Consider the following 14,980-nt stretch of genomic DNA (forward strand, 5'->3'; position numbering starts at 1 on the left):
CAATTTGCCTTGATTCATGGACCTGACATTCCAGGTTCCTATGCAATATTGCTCTTTACAGCATCAGATCTTTCTTCTATCACCAGTCACATCCAAAACTGGGTATTGTTTTTGCTTTGGCTCCAACCCTACATTCTTTCTGGAGTTATTTCTCCACTGATCTCCAGTAGCATATTGGGCACCTAATGACCTGGGGAGTTCCTCTTTTGATATCTTATCATTTTGCCTTTTCATACTGTTCATGGGGTTCTCAAGGCAAGAATACTGAAGTGGCTTGCCCTTCCCTTCTCCAGTGGACCACATTCTGTCAGGCCTCTCCACCATGACCCACCCGAGCTGACTGTGGCTCAGATCATGAACTCCTTATTGCCAAATTCAAACTTAAATTGAAGAAAGTAGGGAAAACCGCTAGACCATTCAGGTATGACCTAAATCAACTCCCTTATGATTATACAGTGGAAGTTAGAAGTAGATTTAAGGGTCTAGATCTGATAGATAGAGTGCCTGATGAACTCTGGTATGAGGTTCGTGACATTGTACAGGAGACAGGGATCAAGACCATCCCCATGGAAAAGAAATGCAAAAAAGCAAAATGGCTGTCTGGGAGGCCTTACAAATAGCTGTGAAAAGAAGAGAGGTGAAAAGCAAAGGAGAAAAGCGAAGATATAAGCATCTGAATGCAGAGTTCCAAAGAATAGGAAGAAGAGATAAGAAAGCCTTCGTCAGCAATCAATGCAAAGAAATAGAGGAAAACAACAGAATGGGACTAGAGATCTCTTCAAGAAAATTAGAGATACCAAGGGAACATTTCATGCAAAGATGGGCTCGATAAAGGAGAGAAATGGTCTGGACCTAACAGAAGCAGAAGATATTAAGAAGAGGTGGCAAGAATACACGGAAGAACTGTACAAAAAAGATCTTCACTAATCATGATGATGTGATCACTAATCTAGAGCCAGACATCTTGGAAAGTGAAGTCAAGTGGACCTTAGAAAGCATCACTATGAACAAAGCTAGTGGAGGTGATGCAATTCCAGTTGAGCTGTTTCAAATCCTGAAAGATGATGCTGTCAAAGTGCTGCACTCAATATGCCAGCAAGTTTGGAAAACTCAGCAGTGGCCACAGGACTGGAAAAGGTCAGTTTTCATTCCAATTCCAAAGAAAGGCAATGCCAAAGAATGCTCAAACTACCGCACAATTGCACTCGTCTCACATGCTAGTAAAGTAAGGCTCAAAATTCTCCAAGCCAGCAATACGTGAACCATGAACTCCCTGATGCTCAAGTTGGTTTTAGAAAAGGCAGAGGAACCAGAGATCAAATTGCTAACATCCACTGGATCCTGGAAAAAGCAAGAGAGTTCCAGAAAAACATCTATTTCTGCTTTATTGACTATGCCAAAGCCTTTGACTGTGTGGATCACAATAAACTGTGGAAAATTCTGAAAGAGATGGAAATACCAGACCACCTAACCTGCCTCTTGAGAAATCTGTATGCAGGTCAGGAAGCAACAGTTAGAACTGGACATGGAACAACAGACTGGTTCCAAATAGGAAAAGGAGTATGTCAAGGCTGTATATTGTCACCCTGCTTATTTAACTTCTATGCAGTGTACATCATGAGAAACGCTGGACTAGATGAAACACAAGCTGGAATCAAGATTGCCGGGAGAAATACCAACAATCTCAGATATGCAGATGACACCACCCTTATGGCAGAAAGTGAAGACGAACTAAAAAGCCTCTTGATGAAAGTGAAAGAGGAGAGTGAAAAAGTTGGCTTAAAGCTCAACATTCAGAAAATGAAGATGATGGCATCTGGTCCCATCACTTCATGGGAAATAGATGGGGAAACAGTAGAAACAGTGTCAGACTTTATTTTTTTGGGCTCCAAAATCACTGCAGATGGTGACTGCAGCCATGAAACTAAAAACCGCTTGCTCCTTGGAAGTAAAGTTATGACCAACCTAGATAGTATATTCAAAAGCAGAGACATTACTTTGCTGATTAAGGTCCGTCTAGTCAAGGCTATGGTTTTTCCAGTGGTCATGTATGGATGTGAGTGTTGGACTGTGAAGAAGGCTGAGCACCGAAAAATTGATGCTTTTGAACTGTGGTGTTGGAGAAGACTCTTGAGAGTCCCTTGGACTGCAAGGAGATCCAACCAGTCCATTCTGAAGGAGATCAACCCTGGGATTTCTTTGGAAGGAATGATGCTAAAGCTGAAGCTCCAGTATTTTGGCCACCTCATGTGAAGAGTTGAGTCTTTGGAAAAGACTGATGCTTGGAGGGATTGGGAGCAGGAGGAGAAGGGGACGACCGAGGATGAGATGGCTGAATGGGATCATGGACTCAATGGACATGAGTCTGAGTGAACTCCGGGAGTTGGTGATGGACAGGGAGGCCGGACGTGCTGTGATTCATGGGGTCGCAAAGAGTCGGACATGACTGAGCCACTGAACTGAACTGAACTGATATTATGTACTTAGTCTGGGACCACTTAGCTTTTTATGAAAAACATCTAGACATGGTTATTGTAAACTGTTCCTTAACTTTTTCTGAAATAAACTCATGTATTGATTATATTTTTCATTTAATATCTTGCTTAATATTAGGTTTCTTCAAACATTTTTAGAATTATTTTAATAGGCTAATGTAAGTCAAAGGAATTTGTATTACATTGGTCTCACTTTTGTTTCCTCTGTGCTGGTTTTACCCAACCCACGGGCTGCCTTTCCAGTACTAGCTATTGAAATGCTATTTTGCACTATCTGTCCTGTCATGATATCTCAGATCTAGATACAAAGCATGTGGTCACTTAGGCTCATTCATGATTGCAAAGGTCTCTGTACGTTCTTAGAAGCCTCCATTTCAGAATTATAACAGTGTGTAAAGCGCTTATCACTGACCCCACAAATACCTTGGTCTCCTTTACAGTAAACTTTACAATAGAACTCGTTTGCAGTAGAACTCAAAGCTACTACTACATGCTTGTGGATCTGATGCCCAATAGATAAACCCCTCCCATTATTGTTCAACGATAAGATTTTTCTAATTTCTGGGTAACTACTTTATACTTTATCTACTATTCTTATGTATTTAGAGCTAGTTCACTACAGTTAAGTCGTTCAGTCGTGTCTGACTCTTGGCAACCTCATGGACTGCAGCACGCCAAGCCTCCCTATCCATCACCAACTCCCAGAGTTTACTCAAACTCATGTCCATTGAGTTGGTGATGCCATCTAACCATCTCATCCTCTGTTGTTCCCTTTTCCTGCTTATAATCTTTTCCAGCATGAGGATCTTTTTCAATGAGTCAGCTCTTCTAATCAAAGTAATAGAGTTTCAGCTTCAGTATCAGTCCTTCCAATGAACACTCGGGACTGATTTCCTTTAGGATGGGCTGGTTGGATCTCCTTGCAGTCCAAGGGACTCTCAAGAGTCTTCTCCAGCACTACAGTAAAATGCCTCAATTCTTCAGTGCTCAGCTTTCTTTATAGTCCAACTCTCACATCCATATGTAACTACTGGAAAAACCATAGCCTTGACTAGATGAACCTTTGTTGGCAAAGTCATGTCTCCGCTTTTCAACATGCTGTCTAAGTTGGTCATAACTTTCCATCTAAGGAGCAAATGTCTTTTAATTTCATGGCTGCAGTTACCATCTACAGTGATTTTGGAGGCCCCCCCCCAAAAAAAAAATTAAGTCTGTCACTGTTTCCACTATTTACCTGTTTACCATGAAGTGATGGGACTGGATGCCATGATTTTAATTTTCTGAATGTTGAGTTTTAAGCCAACTTTTTCACTCCTCTTTCACTTTCGTCAAGAGGCTCTTTAGTTCTTCTTCACTTTCTGTCATAAGGGTGGTGTCATGTGCATAGCGGAGGTTATTTCTTCTGGCAATCTTGATTCCAGCTTGTGCTTCATCCAGTGCAGTATTTCTCACGATGTACTCTGAATATAAGTTAAGTAAGCATGGTGACAATATGCATCCAAGGTGATGCATTCCTTTCCCTATTTGGAACCAGTTTGTTCCATGTTCACTTCTAACTGTTGCTTCTTGACCTGCAGATTTCTTGACCTGCAGATGCTTCTTGACCTCAGATTTCTCAAGAGGCAGGGCAGATGGTCTGGTATTCCAGTCTCTTTCAGAATTTTCCACAGTTTGTTTTAATCCACACAGTCAAAAGCTTTGGCATAGTCAATAAATCAGAAATAGATGTTTTTTTTTTTTTTTTCTGGGACTTTCTTGCCTTTTCAATGATCCAGCAGATGTTGGCAATGTGATCTCTGGTTCCTCTGCCTTTTCTAAAACCAGCTTTATAGTTTCTGGTCTTACATTTAGATCTTTAATCCATTTTGAGTTTATTTTTGTGTGCGGTGTTAGAAAGTGATCTAGTTTCATTCTTTTACAAGTGGTTGACCAGTTTTCCCAGCACCACTTGTTAAAGAGATTGTCTTTACTCCATTGTATATTCTTGCCTCCTTTGTCAAAGATAAGGTGTCCATATGTGTGTGGATTTATCTCTGGGCTTTCTATTTTGTTCCATTGATCTATATGTCTGTCTTTGTGCCAGTACCATACTGTTTTGATGACTGTGGCTTTGTAGTAGAGCCTGAAGTCAGGCAAGTTGATTCCTCCAGTTCCATTCTTCTTTCTCAAGATTGCTTTGGCAATTCGAGGTTTTTTGTATTTCCATACAAATCTTGAAATTATTTGTTCTAGTTCTGTGAAAAATATGGCTGGTAGCTTGATAGGGATTGCATTGAATTTGTAAATTGCTTTGGGTAGTATACTCATTTTCACTATATTGATTCTTCCGATCCATGAACATGGTATATTTCTCCATCTATTAGTGTCCTCTTTGATTTCTTTCATCAGTGTTTTATAGTTTTCTATATATAGGTCTTTAGTTTCTTTGGGTAGATATATTCCTAAGTATTTTATTCTTTTCGTTGCAATGGTGAATGGAATTGTTTCCTTAATTTCTTTTTCTACTTTCTCATTATTGGTGTACAGGAATGCAAGGGATTTCTGTGTGTTGATTTTATATCCTGCAACTTTACTATATTCATTGATGAGCTCTAGTAATTTTCTGGTGGAGTCTTTAGGGTTTTCCATGTAGAGGATCATGTCATCTGCAAACAGTGAGAGTTTTACTTCTTCTTTTCCAATTTGGATTCCATTTATTTCTTTTTCTGCTCTGATTGCTGTGGCCAAAACTTCCAGAACTATGTTGAATAGTAGAGGTGAAAGTGGACACCCTTGTCTTGTTCCTGACTTTAGGGGAAATGCTTCCAATTTTTCACCATTGAGGATAATGTTTGCTGTGGGTTTGTCATATATAGCTTTTATTATGTTGAGGTATGTTCCTTCTATTCCTGCTTTCTGGAGAGTTTTTATCATAAATGGATGTTGAATTTTGTCAAAGGCCTTCTCTGCATATTGAGATAATCATATGGTTTTTATTTTTCAATTTGTTAATGTGGTGAATTACATTGATTGATTTGCGGATATTGAAGAATCCTTGCATCCCTGGGATAAAGCCCACTTGGTTATGGTGTATGATCTTTTTAATGTGTTGTTGGATTCTGATTGCTAGAATTTTGTTGAGGATTTTTGCATCTATGTTCATCAGTGATATTGGCCTGTAGTTTCCTTTTTTTGTGACATCTTTGTCAGGTTTTGGTATTAGGGTGATGGTGGCCTCATAGAATGAGTTTGGAAGTTTACCTTCCTCTGCAATTTTCTGGAAGAGTTTGAGTAGGATAGGTGGTAGCTCTTCTCGAAATTTTTGGTAGAATTCAGCCGTGAAGCCGTCTGGACCTGGGCTTTTGTTTGCTGGAAGATTTCTGATTACAGTTTCAATTTCCGTGCTTGTGATGGGTCTGTTAAGATTTTCTATTTCTTCCTGGTTCAGTTTTGGAAAATTGTACTTTTCTAAGAATTTGTCCATTTCTTCCACGTTGTCCATTTTATTGGCATACAACTGCTGATAGTAGTCTCTTATGATCCTTTGTATTTCTGTGTTGTCTGTTGTGATCTCTCCATTTTCATTTCTAATTTTATTGATTTGATTTTTCTCTCTTTGCTTCTTGATGAGTCTGGCTAGTGGTTTGTCAATTTTATTTATCCTTTCAAAGAACCAGCTTTTTGTTTTGTTGATTTTTGCTATGGTCTCTTTTTTTCTTTTGCATTTATTTCTGCCCTAATTTTTAAGATTTCTTTCCTTCTACTAACTCTGGGGTTCTCCAATTCTTCCTTTTCTAGTTGCTTTAGTTGTAGAGTTAGGTTATTTATTTGACTTTTTTCTTGTTTCTTGAGGTATGCCTGTATTGCTATGAACTTTCCTCTTAGCACTGCTTTTATAGTGTCCCACAGGTTTTGGGTTGTTGTGTTTTCATTTTCATTAGTTTCTATGCATATTTTGATTTCTTTTTTGATTTCTTCAGTGATTTGTTGGTTATTCAGAAGTGTGTTGTTCGACCTCCATATGTTGGAATTTTTAGTAGTTTTTCTCCTGTAATTGAGATCTAATCTTAATGCATAATGGTCAGAAAAGATGCTTGGAATGATTTCGATTTTTTTGAATTTATTAAGTTTAGATTTATGGCCCAGGATGTGATCTATCCTGGAGAAGGTTCCATGAGCACTTGAAAAGAAGGTGAAATTCATTGTTTTGGGGTGAAATGTCTTATAGATATCAATTAGGTCTAATTGATCTAATGTATCAATTCTGGTTTCCTCGGTGTGTATGCCCAGCAGTGGGATTGCTGGGTCATAAGGGAGTTCTATTTGCAATTTTTTAAGGAATCTCCACACTGTTCTCCATAGTGGCTCTACTAGTTTGCATTCCCACCAACAGTGTAGGAGGGTTCCCTTTTCTCCACACCCTCTCAACATTTTTTGCTTGCAGATTTCTGGATCGCAGCCATTCTGACTGGTGTGAAGTGGTACCTCATTTTGATCTGCATTTCTCTGATAATGAGTGATGTTGAGCATCTTTTCATGTGTTTGTTAGCCATCCGTATGTCTTCTTTGGAGAAATGTCTATTTAGTTCTTTGGCCCATTTTTTGATTGGGTCGTTTATTTTCCTGGAATTGAGCTGCATAAGTTGCTTGTATATTTTTGAGATTAGTTGTTTGTCAGTTGCTTCATTTGCTATTATTTTCTCCCATTCAGAAGGCTGTCTTTTCACCTTGCTGATATTTGCCTTTGTTGTGCAGAAGCTTTTAATTTTAATTAGGTCCCATTTGTTTATTTTTGCTTTTATTTCCAGAATTCTGGGAGGTGGATCATAGAGGATCCTGCTGTGATTTATGTCGGAGAGTGTTTTGCCTATGTTCTCCTCTAGGAGTTTTATAGTTCACTCTCAGACATAAATCACAGCAGGGTCCTCTATGATCCACCTCCCAGAATTCTGGAAATAAAAGCAAAAATAAACAAATGGGATCTAATTAAAATTAAAAGCTTCTGCACAACAAAGGCAAATATCAGCAAGGTGAAAAGACAGCCTTCTGAATGGGAGAAAATAATAGCAAATGAAGCAACTGACAAACAACTAATCTCAAAAATATACAAGCAACTTATGCAGCTCAATTCCAGGAAAATAAACGACCCAATCAAAAAATGGGCCAAAGAACTAAATAGACATTTCTCCAAAGAAGACATACGGATGGCTAACAAACACATGAAAAGATGCTCAACATCACTCATTATCAGAGAAATGCAAATCAAAACCACAATGAGGTACCACTTCACACCAGTCAGAATGGCTGCGATCCAGAAATCTGCAAGCAAAAAATGTTGAGAGGGTGTGGAGAAAAGGGAACCCTCCTACACTGTTGGTGGGAATGCAAACTAGTAGAGCCACTATGGAGAACAGTGTGGAGATTCCTTAAAAAATTGCAAATAGAACTCCCTTATGACCCAGCAATCCCACTGCTGGGCATACACACCGAGGAAACCAGAATTGAAAGAGACACATGTACCCCAATGTTCATCGCAGCACTGTTTATAATAGCCAGGACATGGAAACAACCTAGATGTCCATCAGCAGATGAATGGATAAGAAAGCTGTGGTCCATATACACAATGGAGTATTACTCAGCCGTTAAAAAGAATTCATTTGAATCAGTTCTGATGAGATGGATGAAACTGGAGCCGATTATACAGAGTGAAGTTAGCCAGAAAGAAAAACACCAATACAGTATACTAACACATATATATGGAATTTAGAAAGATGGCAATGACGACCCTGTATGCAAGACAGGAAAAAAGACACAGCTGTGTATAACGGACTTTTGGACTCAGAGGGAGAGGGAGAGGGTGGGATGATATGGGAGAATGGCATTCTATCATGTATACTATCATGTAAGAATTGAATCGCTAGTCTATGTCTGACGCAGGATACAGCATGCTTGGGGCTGGTGCATGGGGATGACCCACAGAGATGTTATGGGGAGGGAGGTGGGAGGGGGGTTCATGTTTGGGAACACATGTAAGAATTAAAGATTTTAAAATTAAAAAAAATAAAAAACTATTAAAAAATAAAATAAAACCAGCTTTAACATCTGGAAGTTCAAGGTTCACGTACTGTTGAAGTCTGGCTTGAAGAATTTTGAGCATTACTTTGATAGCACATGAGATGAGTGCAATTGTGTGGTAGTATGAGTATTTTTGGCATTGCCTTTCTTTGGAATTGGAATGAAAACTGACCTTTTCCAGTCCTGCTGAGTTTTCCAAATTTGCTGGCATATTGAGTGCAGCACTTTCACAGCATCATTTCTCAGGATTTGAAATAGCTCAACTGGAATTCCATCACCTCCACTAGCTTTTTTCAGAGTGATGTTTCCTAAGGACCCACTTGACTTTGCATTCCAGGATGTCTGGCTCTAGGTGACTGATTTCAGCATTGATTATCTGGGTCATGAAGATCTTTTTTGTATTGTTCTTCTGTGTATTCTTACCACCTCTTCTTAATATCTTCTGCTTCTGTTAAGTCCATACCATTTCTGTCCTTTATTGTGCCCATCTTTGCATGAAAAGTTCTTGGAGCTAAGCATGAAATAACTGAGGCATCATGACTAGAATACATTTCCAACTACCAGTCAGACATTTTTTCTCTGAAATTTACATAATCTAAATATGGGGTAAACTAAAATTTTCCATTTTTATATAGTTAAAGCAGAAAAAAAAACTTTAGATAGCATATCCTCATTAAAAAGTATTACTTTGTATTTTTAAAAGAAATAAAGTTTTATGAAAGTGGGTATAGAGGGAACAAATCTTAGCACAATAAAAGCTGTTTATAACAAATCCATAGGAATACAATACTAAAGTGTGAAAAGATGAAACCTGGAACAACTCAAGGATGCCCACTCTCACCAATTCTCTTTAATATAGTATTGGGAGTTTGAGCCACAGCAATCAGCTAATAAAAAGAATTCAAAGGTATTCAAATTGGTAAGGAAAAGTTAAAACTGTCAGTATATACGATAAAATGATACTATATATATGTAGAAATTCCTAAAAATCCCTGGAAAAAACTACAAGAACTGATAAATGAAGTTAGCAAGGTAGAAGAATACAAGATTAACATACAGAAATAAGTTGCATTTTTTTACACTAACAATGAAAAATCAGAAATAATCTCTTTTAAAATTACATCAAAAAATAAAATTCCAGAGGAAACGTTACCAAGGAGTTGGAAGATTTATATGCTGAGAACTTATTTTTATAGTTGAGAAAGCATTAAAAAAGAAATTAAAGATGATTCAAAGAAATGGAAAGATATTCCATGCTCTTGTTTTGGAAGAATATTGTAAAAATCATAGAACTATTCAAAGCAATATAGAGATTTAAGTTCAGTTCAGTTCAGTTGCTCAGTTGTGTCCGACTCTTTGTGACCCCATGAATCGCAGCACGCCAGGCCTACCTGTCCATCACCAACTCCCGGAGTTCACTCAGATTCACGTCCATCGAGTCAGTAATGCCATCCAGCCATCTTATCCTTGGTCGTCCCCTTCTCCTCCTGCCCCCAATCCCTCCCAGCATCAAAGTCTTTTCCAATGAGTCAACTCTTTTCATGAGGTGGCCAAAGTACTGGAATTTCAGTTTTAGCATCATTTCCTTCCAAAGAAATCCCAGGGCTGATCTCCTTCAGAATGGATTGGTTGGATCTCCTTGCAGTCCAAGGGACTCTCAAGAGTCTTCTCCAACACCACAGTTCAAAAGCATCAATTTTTCGGCACTTAGCCTTCTTCAGAGTCGAACTCTCACATCCATACATGACTACTGGAAAAACCAGTGATCCCTATCAAATTACTCTGGACACTTTTCATAGAACTAGAACAAGTAATCCTAAAATTCATGTGAAACCAAAAAGACCCAGAATTGCCAAGGCAATCCTGAGGAAAAAGAACAAGTCAGAAGGCATAACTTTCCCAGATTTCAGACACAGTAATCAAAAGCTACAGTTATCAAATCGGTGCAGTACTGGCACAAAAACAGACTCACAGATCAATGGAACAGAATAGAGAACCCAGAAAGAAACCTGCACACTTATGATTAATTAGGAGGCAATAATGTAAATTGAGAAACAGTCTCTTCAGCAAGTGGTTTTGGGAAGTTGGGCTTCTGCAGGTAAATCAATCACGTTAGAACACACACTCATATCATGAACAAAAGTAAACCCAAAATGGCTTAAGGACTTCACCATAAGACATGATACAATAAAACTCCTTGTTGTTCTGTCGTTCAGTTGTGTCTGATTGTTTGAGACCCCATGGACTGCAGCACTCTAGGCTTCCATGTCCTTCACTATCTTCCATAATTTGCTGAAACTCACATCTATTGAGTTGATTATGCCATCTAACCATCTCTTTCGCTGTTGCCCTTTTCTCCTCCTGCCCTCAATATTTCCCAGCATTAAAGATGTTTTCAATGAGTCAGCTCTTCCCAGCAGGTGGTCAAGTATTGGAGCTTCAGTATCAGTCCTTCCAATGAATATTCAGGGTTGATTTACTTTAAGATTGACTGGTTTGATCTCCTCTCCAAGGAACTCTCAAGAGTCTTCTCTAGCACCACATTTCAAAAGCAATTCTTCAGTGCTCAGCCGTCTTTATGGTCCAACTCTCACATCTATATGTGACTACTGGAAAAACCATAACTTGACGAGACAGAGCTTCATTGTCAAAGTAATGTCTCTGCTTTTTAATACGCTGTCTAGGTTGTCATAGCTATTCTTCCAAGGAGTAAGTGTCTTTTAATTTCATGGCTACAGTCACTCTCACAGTTATTTTGGAGGCCAAGAAAATAAAGTCTGTCACTGTTTGTGTTTTTCCCCATCTATTTGCCATGAAATTTTGGGATCATATGCCATTATCTTAGACTTTTGAATGTTGGGTTTTAAGCAAGCTTTTTCACTCTCCTCTTTCACCCTCATAAAGAGGCTCTTTAGTTCCTCTATGCTTTCTGTCATTTGGTTGGTGTCAGCTGCATATCTGAGGTTATTGATGTTCCTCCCAGCCATCTTGATTCCAGCTTGGGCTTCATCCAGCCCAGCGTTTTGCATGATGTACTCTGCATGTAGGGCTTACTGCATAGCTCAGCTGGTAAAGAATCTGCCTGCAATGCAGGAGACCCTGGTTTGATTCCTGGGTTGGGAAATTCCTCTGGAGAAGGGATAGGCTACCCAGTCAAGTATTCTTAGGCTTCCCAGGTGGTTCAGATGGTGAAGAATCTGCCTTTAATGAGGGAAACCTGGGTTCAATCCCTGGGTTGGGAAGATCCCCTGGAGGAGGGCACTGTGACCCAGTCCAGTTTTCTTGCCTGGACAATATCCATGGACAGAAGAGCCTGGTGGACTACAGTCCATGGGGTTGCAAAGAATTGGACATAACTGAGTAACTAAGCACAGCACACACCACACTCTGCATGCAAGTTAAATAAGCAGGATGACAATAAACAGCCTTGTTATACTCCTTTCCAAACTTTGAACCAGTCCATGGTTCCATGTCTGATTCTAACTGTTGCTTCTTAACCTGCATACATGTTTCTCAGGAGGCAGTTTAGATTGTCTGGTTTTCCATGTCTAAGAATTTTCCACAGTTTGTTGTGATAGCATAGTCAATGAAGGAGAAGTAGATGTTTTCCTGGAATTGCCTTGTTTTTCCTATGTTCTAGTGGATGTTGGCAATTTGACCTCTGGTTCCTCTGCCTTTTCTAAACCCAGCTTGAACATACGGAATTTGTCAGTTCACATACCACTGAAGCCTAGCTTGAAGGATTTTGAGTAAAATCTTACTAGCATATGAAATGAGTTCAATTTTATGATAGTTTGAACATTCTTTGGCCTTGTGCTTCTTTGGTATTAGAATGAAAACTGGATCTTTTCCAGTCCTGTGGCCACTGCTGAATTTTCCAAATTTGCTAGCATATTTAGTATAGCACTTTCACAGCATCATTGTTTAAGATTTGAAATAGCTCAGCTAGAATTCTGTTACCTCCACTAGCTTTGTTTGCAGTATTGCTTCTTAAAGGCCCACTTGACTTCACACAGCAGGATGTCTGGTTCACACCATCGTGGTTATCCAGGTCATTAAGACCTTTGCTGTAGCAATCATAGGCAAAACATCTTCTGACATAGTGGCACCAGTGTTTTCTTAGGTCAATCTCCCAAGGTAATAGAAATAAAAATGAAAATGAACAAATAGTATCTAATCAAACTTATACTTTTGCACAACAAAGGAAACCATAAACAAAATGAAAAGACAACCTTCAGAATGGGAGAAAATAGTTGCAAAAATGGAGCTGACAAGGGCTTATACAACTCAACAACAACAACAGCAAAACAACAACAAATACAACCCAATCAAAAAAGGAGAAGACATAAATAGACATTTCTCCATAAAAGACATGCAGATGGCCAATAAGCACATGAAAAGATGCTCAACATTGCTAATTATTAAACAAATGCAAATAAAAACTGTAGTGAGTTAGGACACTCTACATATGTACACCCATGGCTGGTTCATGCCAATGTATGGCAAAAATTACTACAATATTGTAAAGTAATTAGCCTCTGATTAAAATAAATTAATTAATTTTTAAAAAAGTACAGTGAAGTACCACCTCAGACCAGTCAGAATGGCCATCATTAAAACATCACCAAGTAGCAAATGCTGTAGAGAGTGTGGAGAAAAGGGAATACTCTTATCTTGTTGCTGAGAATGTACATTGATGAAGCCACTATGGAAAACAGTGTTGATATTCCTCAAAAACCTAAAAATGGAGTGGCCATATGATATAGCAATCTCACTCCTGGGCATATACCCAGAAAAAAACTATAAATCAGAAGGATACAGGCACATTTATGTTCCTAGCAGCACTATTTACAATAGCTAAGAAAGACATGAAAACAACCTAAATACCTAAATGTTTATCAACAGAATAGATACAGAAGATACCGTGTGTGTGTGTGTGTGTGTGTATGAGTAATATTTCATGAGATATTACTAAGCCATCAGAATCAAATAATGCCATTTTATATGAAGTAAGTCATAAGGAGAAAGACATATACTGTATGATATTACTTATATGTGGAATCTAAAATAGAGTACAGATCAATATATCTACAAAATAAAAATAGTCACAGATTTAGAGAACAGACTTGTGGTTGTCAAGAAGGAAGGGGTTGGAGTGATGGAATGGGACTCAAGGATTAACAGGGGCAAATAATTACATATATTTGGGACACATATATGTATAACTGAGTCATTTTGCTGTATATAAGAAATTAATACAAGATTGCAAATCAACTATTCTTGAATAAAAATTTTCAAAAAAAGGAAGATAATCATTTTATGTAATGTAATTAAAAAGTTTTTAAACCCCAGAACATAATCACTTTTGTTTTATTAAATTTGTCTCCTTCCTTTCTGTACTCACAATGAAATAATATCAGAAAAGAGTTGAAGTTTTGTTGAAATTGCTATCATATAACTTATGCTTTGAAATTGGTAAGCATAAACTTTATTTTTATTTTTTAAAAAGGTATAGATAAATCAGAAGATAGTCATGATTTGTTAGTAAAGAAAGATACATTATATAGCATTTTTAGCAATTAAAAATCAGCAGGTGTATACATGTGTGTAAACATGCGTATGTATACTTTTTAATATACATATATATTTACTTTAAATAAATTTATATAACAAAAATATGCATAAATCTACTAACAGTGTTTGACTGTGGATATTGGCATTATTACTCTTCCCTTTCATGTATCACTGCTTTGTCATGGTAAAGGGGCTTGCATAATTCAATGAAGCTATGAACCATGCCATGCAGGATAACCCAAGATGCATGGATCATATTGAAGAGTTCTGACAAAATGTGGTCCACAGGAGAAATAATGACAACCCACTCCAGTATTCTTACCTGGAAAACTCCATGGACAATAAGTATGAAAAGGGAAAAAGATATGATGCTTGGAGATGAGCCCCCTTAGGTTAGAAGATGTCCAATATGCTACTAGGGCAGGGCAGAGGGCAGTTACTAATAGCTCTAGAAAGAGTGAAGCAGCTGGGCCAAAGCAGAAACGATGCTCTGTTGTAGGTGTGTCTAGGGGTAAAAGTAAAGTTCAATACTGTAAAGAGTAATATTGCATAGGCACCTGGAATGTTGGGCTTCCCAGGTGGTGCTAGTGGTAAAGAACCTGCCTGCCAATTCAGGAGATATAAGATACATGGGTTCGATCCCTATGTTGGGAGAATCCCCTGGAGAAGGGCATGGCAACCCACTTCAGTATTCTTGCCTGTAGAATTCCAATGGACAGAGGAACCTGATGGGCTACATTCCATCGGATCATACAGAGTTGAACATGATTGAAGTAACTTAGCATGGCACATCACCTGGAATGTTAGGTCCATGAATCAAGGTAAACTGGATATGATCAAGCAGGAGATGGAAAGAT

The sequence above is a fragment of the Budorcas taxicolor genome, chromosome 17, assembly GCF_023091745.1.
Source record: "Budorcas taxicolor isolate Tak-1 chromosome 17, Takin1.1, whole genome shotgun sequence".
Lineage (NCBI taxonomy): Eukaryota > Metazoa > Chordata > Mammalia > Artiodactyla > Bovidae > Budorcas > Budorcas taxicolor.